Source organism: Pongo pygmaeus, chromosome 1 (assembly GCF_028885625.2).
Source record: "Pongo pygmaeus isolate AG05252 chromosome 1, NHGRI_mPonPyg2-v2.0_pri, whole genome shotgun sequence".
NCBI lineage: Eukaryota > Metazoa > Chordata > Mammalia > Primates > Hominidae > Pongo > Pongo pygmaeus.
The window spans coordinates 52,105,032-52,112,450 of record NC_072373.2 but is presented as its reverse complement, the minus strand read 5'-3'; positions in this window follow the sequence as shown (position 1 = coordinate 52,112,450).

Sequence of the window (7,419 nt, the reverse complement as noted above, 5' to 3'; positions counted from 1 at the left end):
TATTTGGAGAAAATGCTGGGGTTTCTATTCTTATATTTTCTTCTACAAAGCATCTGGTTATATTTTTATATGTGCTTTGAAATATATGAAACATGCTACCGTTGTAGAATATAAATAAAACTTAAGAATAGATGCATATATATTCTGGGTATACACTCAACATGTCTAATGACATGAATTTTTAAATCTGGTCTAGAAGAATCCATCCATCTCAACTACTCAATGACATCATTTCGGCAAGTGCCCTTCTCTTCTACATCATCAGTTTTCCCATTGTCCTGGGGCATCCCTATCAGCACCAAACATGCTGTCATATTTCCTATCATATAAAATTCTCTCCTGTGGCCCTCGTGTCACTCCAATATCTACCCCATTCCTCAACACCCCTTTTCAGCAAAACATCTACAAAGGAGTTTTCTGTATTTTCGGTTTCCCTTTCCTTTTCTCTCATCCTCTCTTGAACTTAAACTAATGTGGCTTTTCTCATCACCACTCCATGACCTCCACATGGTCAAACACAATGTCCAGTCCTCAGTCCTCAGTCCTCAGTCCTCAGATCTCTCCGAAGCATTGAAACGATTGTCACTCCTCTTGAAATATTTTCCACACAATGGGACACCATTTCATCTTGATTTTCTTCTTACCTCAGTGTCCATCCCCTCTCCATCTCTTTTGATAGTTTCTCTTCATTCATTAAACTCTGCTTTATTTTTTTCTGTACTGTTTATCACCACCTGAGAGACTGTGTATTTTTGTTGTTGTTGTTGTTCTCAATTTTCTCTGTCTAGAATTTAGGTTATATGAGGATAAGAACTATTTTTTTGTTTTTGACTCCAGTATCTCTCACTTAGAACAGGCCTAACCCATAGTGAAAACACAATAAATATTTTCTGTATAAATAAACAAATAATGAATGAATGGTGCTCAAATTTGTACCTGCCACCAGAGAAATCCCAAAGTGCCCAAGATTTGTGTGGGCTGTCATTGGATGCTCTGGTCATGAAACTATCATGACTCTGTAGCCTATCTAATGTCTTACTCAATCTCAGGCTTTTTTATCCATATCTAATACTGCTTTAAGTGTAAGTTCAAGAAGAAGCATGTCTCCAGTGTCTACATGTGAGGTATACCATGAGCTATATTTATTTTTGCATTTCATTAGATACAACTTCTTAATAGAAGTTCATACGGAAAAGAAAGAGCTCATGCTTGAAAAAATAAGTAGCTGAGTTAAAAACACACGCACAAACTAAAAAAAAAAAATCACAGGATATAAAATTGTTCTATTGGCTTAATTAATCGAGTATTTGCTCTATTCCAGTATCTAGCTTAGAGCTTTGCATAGGAATGTATGTCCAAATACATGGATAAATGAATGCATGCAGGCATGAATAAATGAGTGATTCTTTCCATATGGACACTCCAAGCACGCAGACATTTACAGGCTGCCCCAGCAAGCCAAATCTCTTTATCTTTGAAGAAGCTAAATATTCAATATCTTATGTCAAGAATGCTTCCAAATTAGCCCCATGAAGTGTTTGTACTGAACTATCTTTAACAATGTAGACCTCATCTTAGTGGAAAAGTGTAGCATCTGTGTGATCAGTGATGGTGCAGCTTTTTAATAGAATGTATTTTCAAAATTTCTGTTAGGATTGGTTTCAAAGACCATAACAAAACACCACAGCAATTCCTCTCACGCTCATTTGCAATGTGACATTGCCACCTCTCCCATCAAGAGGAGTCTGTTTGCCTTCCCCTTGAATCAGGGCTGGCCTTGTGATTTGCTGTGGCTGACAGAATGCCATGGAAATGATGCTCTGCCATACACAAGAGGCTTGCAGCTTCTGTTTTCCCTCTCTTGGAAGGCGACCCAGAGATTGCCGTACTGTGAAGAAGCTTGGAATGAAAATAACATGTCAAGAGAGAGTCCCAGCCATGCCAGGCATCCCTGCTGAACCCGGCCTCAGTCACCGAGCCTGCTGGATGCGATCACTTAGTGACCCACATGAGAACAGCAAAGGAACCACCAGCTCAATCCACAAAATCATGAGAAACAGTAAATTGTTTTAAGCCATTAAGGTTTAGAGTGATTTGTTACATAGTAATAGATAAATGAAACACAATTATTCACATCAATAAGGCAACCTAAGGAATACAGCAATATGAGGTACTTCTTTGATTCTAATTTCTTTGCTTTTAGAACTGCTGCTCTGGGAACTGGTGGACTATACAGTATTCATTTGTATAGGAACAATAACTAGTACATTATGAATAAAATATGACACCTGTACGTCAGATTTCTCTCAGGATGGCAAATAAGAGTGAAGAGCCATTTAATCCAAACACAGGTCCAGGAGGCGCTGAGGGTTATAGTCCTTCTAGCGCAGCTGTTTGCAGGCTTTGGGGTATGGTGTAAAGTGGACACAGCCGGCCAACTTCCTGCCCTAGGGTGAACCCTGGCCCAAGGCAGCCAATGTAAAAGGCACACATCTGGTGTGAGTTTACAAGGAGTGACAGGAAGCCTCCTTCAAGTGGACTTTCATGTGGCTTCTGTAGTCACAGTGAGTGCAAAGAGAAGCAGGAAATAACAAATGACTGTGACTTAAATCAGCTGTCAAGCCTTCCCCTATTTTATTCCTAAATTTCCACCGTTTAATAGATCCTCTTATCTGAGACTGAGACAGGTATGGTCCCAGAGTCTGGCCCTGTGTAGCCATAATTGTTATTATCATTACCAATTAGTATTAGCAGCAGTAATTGAAGAGTAACAGTAACAGGGAATAGAGGTAGAACTAGAAGCCATCATAGCAATGATAATTATGATTATTATAACAATAATGAGGGATCCCTTCCTGAGACCTTGCTAGAGGCCAAGATTATCTTAAGCTTGCTGCGCTACATGCATTATGTTTCATTTAGACCTCATAACAGCCTTTGAGGGAGGAACTTTTATCTTCTTCTCATGAGCCTTTGCAGACAAAGAAACATAGTTTTAAATTTTTGAAATGCCCCATTCAGATGATCTGAGCTTAATCTGAAAAATGGGAATCACACCTCTATTGCACAGGCACATTATGATAACATTATTGGAAAATGCTCAACTGCAAGTAAGCACACAATACATAGCATCTATTGTTACTATTCAGATAAGATGAAGTGTTTGTAGGACAAATGACAAGCAGCAGTAACGTTTAAATTGTTTCCACACTCCTACCTCTTACTTTATCTGCCAGACAAACCAAATAGATAACTACTTTCCTCCTATCCCCCTTCCCATCTGTCTTATAACGTGTTTGTAAAATAAGCAGGTTTTGTGCAGAGAAAGATAATTTTTTCATGTCATTCCCATAACTCTGAATTGCCTCATGATGGTGGTCCCATCCCACTAAACAATTCAATTCATCTGTAATAAAACAAATGATACATACCAGTTGTATGTCCTCAATGAAATTGTCAGAAATAAATCAAAAGGTCTCAGGTCTCTCAGACCTCCAAACAACTAATGATAGAGATTTTTTTTAGTTGTAAATTGTAGAGATGACTTTATTATTATGGTTTTTTGGGCCCTTTTAGGGTTACTCCTTAAAACTCTTTTGTTAGAAAATCACCATCATCTTTTTTCATTAACAGCAAGAAATATTGGCCCATGCATCTTGATTTAAATCATCCTTCTGATAATGATTAGCTAGCCAACTTTCAACCTGGTTTTATGATCTGCAGGGGCATATCTGGAGTGAATATGACTTTTCAAGTTTCACCCTGCTTTCAGCAAAAGTGCAGTTTTTACTGCTGTGCATTGCATTGAATAGTGAGGACAAAAATGCATGTTTCCCATTTAAACCGATTCTCCTATGATTTGGTACCCAGGCTTTGCTTTATATGGTTCCAGAAACCTGGGAACAGCATCTGTCCAATATATTTGGCAGTGCCTGCCTGAGGACAGCTGCTTTAATCACCAATCACAGAGTCTCCTAGGATGGGAGAAAACAAGCTCCCCTTGAAAACTGCTCCCAAATCCACATCTTTCAGCTGGAAGTGGAGCATCTTTCAGAGGTGCTCATCTTTTAGAGGAGGCTCCTGGCTCAAAATTAAACTCATTCATGGCTGAAATAAGGCAAACTGAATGGAAGCAAATATAGGTGTTATGAAAAGTCCCTAGAGTATAGGAGCTCCAGGACCCCATTTTGACTCAATCCTTCATGTCAAAGATTTGGCTGCAGCATTAATTGATTTATTCAGCTACATGCTCAACATCCAGCTTTGTATGGTTGCAAAAGCCTTTTACCATATGAGGCAGGTGGTCCACAAGACAACTTCTAGGTTAGCTTTCCCATACAGAGATCATTCAAAAACTTTATTTTGCAAGGTCAGTCCCATTTTCTAATGCCCACTTTAAAAAGAAATTGCTCTACATTTTAATCATTTGGGGATTTTGTTTTTTGTAAAATGTAAATAACTAGCACTAACCACCCAGAGTAGGTTTAATTTGAAAATATTTTTTTGCAGGAAGAAAAATTAAGTTAAGCCGAACTTTACCTTAATTAAATGTTAAAAATCGTAATAAAAATTGTCTTTTATTGGGCTTCCAAAGCCATCAGGTTTTCCAGGTCCAGAATATAGACATCCCATATAGAATATAGACATGAATCCAGGCTCAAATTTTTCTAAAAGTATTGTTTTTTAAATGCATTGATAATTGGTTCTCTGAAAAACAGAAGGGAAGGCAGAGGGTCCTCTTGATTGGTGATCTGAATAGTACATGGATTTCAGGTCACCACCCTCCCACTGCCAAATACCAATTTCATTCAAATATTGAATCTGCAGTAATAGGACTTAAGTGTCTCAAAATGAAGAAGAGCAAAAATCATCAATTTAATAAACTGTTCGTCTGAAGCCCCTAGTGGCCAAAATCAGAGATTCCAATTATGCCAGTTTATTTAGCATTTATCATGTTGATAGAATGAGAGACCTTACCATGGGAGAAAAAAGGATGAAGAAAATATCACTCACAATTAGAGAGTAAAATGTAATGTCATCATCCAGACTGACAGAGGGTAACTTAAATCATTTAAAATGAAATACAAATTAATTATTCCACTTCTCCCTTGAAGAAACTGGCCAAACACACACCCTACTGAAAAAATCAAATTTGTTTATATTTACTAGAGTTCCAGTGAACTTTCAGAGTTCTAGTGACCTTCCAAAAGCATTTCAGTAGATTAACATCTGCCCTTAAGACTTATTAGTCTAGAGGTGAGACTATTATAAAAGACTCAAAGGTGTTAAAATAAATTCATTGTTGCCATGCATAATCTTAATACCTGTTTAATAATTATTCTCAATTTTATTTATTTATTTTATTCTATGCTTTTTTTTTTTTTCTGAGATAGGGTCTTGCTCTGTCACCCAGGCTGGAATGCAGTGGCATGATCTTGGACCACTGCAAACTCCACCTCCTGGGTTCAAGCGATTCTCCTGCCTCAGCCTCCCAAGTTGCTGAGATTACAGGTGCACACCACCATGCATGACTAATTTTTGTATTTTTAGTAGAGATGGGGTTTCACCATGTTGGTCAGGCTGGTCTCGAACTCCTGACCTCAAGTGATCCACCCTCCTCAGCCTCCCAAAGTGCTGGGATTATAGGCGTGAGCCACTGCACCAGGCCTGCAGTTTACTTTAAAAGGGATGATTAGACCTCTTTTCAAATGATATTTCTTTCTGTGTTTTTTGATTGAAACAATAAAAACTAGAGATTATAAAAGTAGGTGAAAATATTTCAAGATGACAGACCAATTTATAGTTCAAAACTCAATTTAGATTCTAATAGTGTTTAGGAACAAATTTTGTCAAAGTCAGTCATCTTCCATGAAAATCATTGCTGACAAGAGACTATATCATTTAATCAATAATATAGACGAAGTACAAACAGATTTGGGGGATGCTATATTTTTGTTCACTGTTATAAGTGAGATATCAAAAGCTCATTTCTTAAAGTTAGGTTATTTTCTCCTCAAGACTGTAAAGATTGCTGCCTTTAGATGCCAGTTAGTATGCGTATAGTAATTGGTAAATTTCTGTCCTCAGATTTGGAATAAGATTTATAATCCAGCCAAATATCTTTACTCTCCACAAACAGCTATATTAAAAAACAGGTATTTGTGATCACTGATTATTTGAAGCAATAATTGAATATTTGAAGGCATAGATTGTGACCTTTCTGACCAACTGTATGTAATCAGTGCTTAATTTAATCCAACTGGGTGTTGTAGCTTCTACTTCCCACCAAATTTCTGAGTGTAACCCTCTTTTTTAGGCTCGACTATCTTGCTGCTTATTAGCGAAAGACTCCTTAATTCAAAGTCGCATCCATCATTTCTGAAACTCCAATCCCTACACTGTTCTTGCTGAGAAGTCTTTTGTTTTTCTTAATGAGAAATATCAATTAACAACCTCTACTCTCCCCTTCTACAACAATTAGATACAAGGCACTATCCTCTTCCCTCTCAAGGGTGACTCATGTTTGAGAAGAGTGAAAATTTTTGAACATCGAAGTCTCTTTAGTGCCCTATGATGAGTTGACTTCTGTAAGTATCTGTTCTTGTCAGGAATGGCAGCACTGGTAAGTCATCCAGGCTGTGATGGTGGCCTGGAGCAGTTTCCATTAGCCATTCCTATTCTCTTCAGGCTGACTTTCAGAGGCCACTGCTGGACAAGGGTGGTGAGGATGTCCTCTTGCATCCTATCAACTCTCCTAGGCCAGTAGCAGCTGCACAACTTAGCATTGCTTTCTTCACCCAACCTGGATCTCAGAGCTGCCCCTTCTTAATCACCAGGGAGCAACTGTAGGATAACACAGCTCCTGCAACCCTGAGTTTAATCGGAGACTAGGCCACTGCTACTGTGACACTCACATCTCCTCAGAGGCCTCCCTCCATTCCAGACCACCCTTTCCCTACTCCCTTGGAGAATTCAAGCAAAGCTCTCCACCTGTTCCTAAGGATGGTCTAATCTCAGGACACACAGACAAGAACCTGGCTAGGCCAGGATTCTACCAGAGAGGTAAGCACACTTTAACTCTAATTAGAGGCCTAGATAGGTATGTGGACAGTCAAAATCTGTCTAGCAACAAAAGCCCTGCCATCTTAGTGTAAACAGCCTCGGGCAGCTTCAGCTATTTTCTCTGGATCAGTATCAGGTGACCCAGTTCACTTTCTCTTATTTCAGCATAATTTGCCTTTGCGACTTGTGAAGAGGAAGTATGATCTAACTTTTTCTTTCTCAGTACTATTTACTTTTCAGCACTGATTTTTCTGTTTTGAGTTTAAACTTCACGTCTTAATCGTTTTCTTGCTATCTCTTCCATCTAAAACTAGGAAGCAAACTAAGCTAGTTTGTGACCTCTGGGCATCTCTCCTA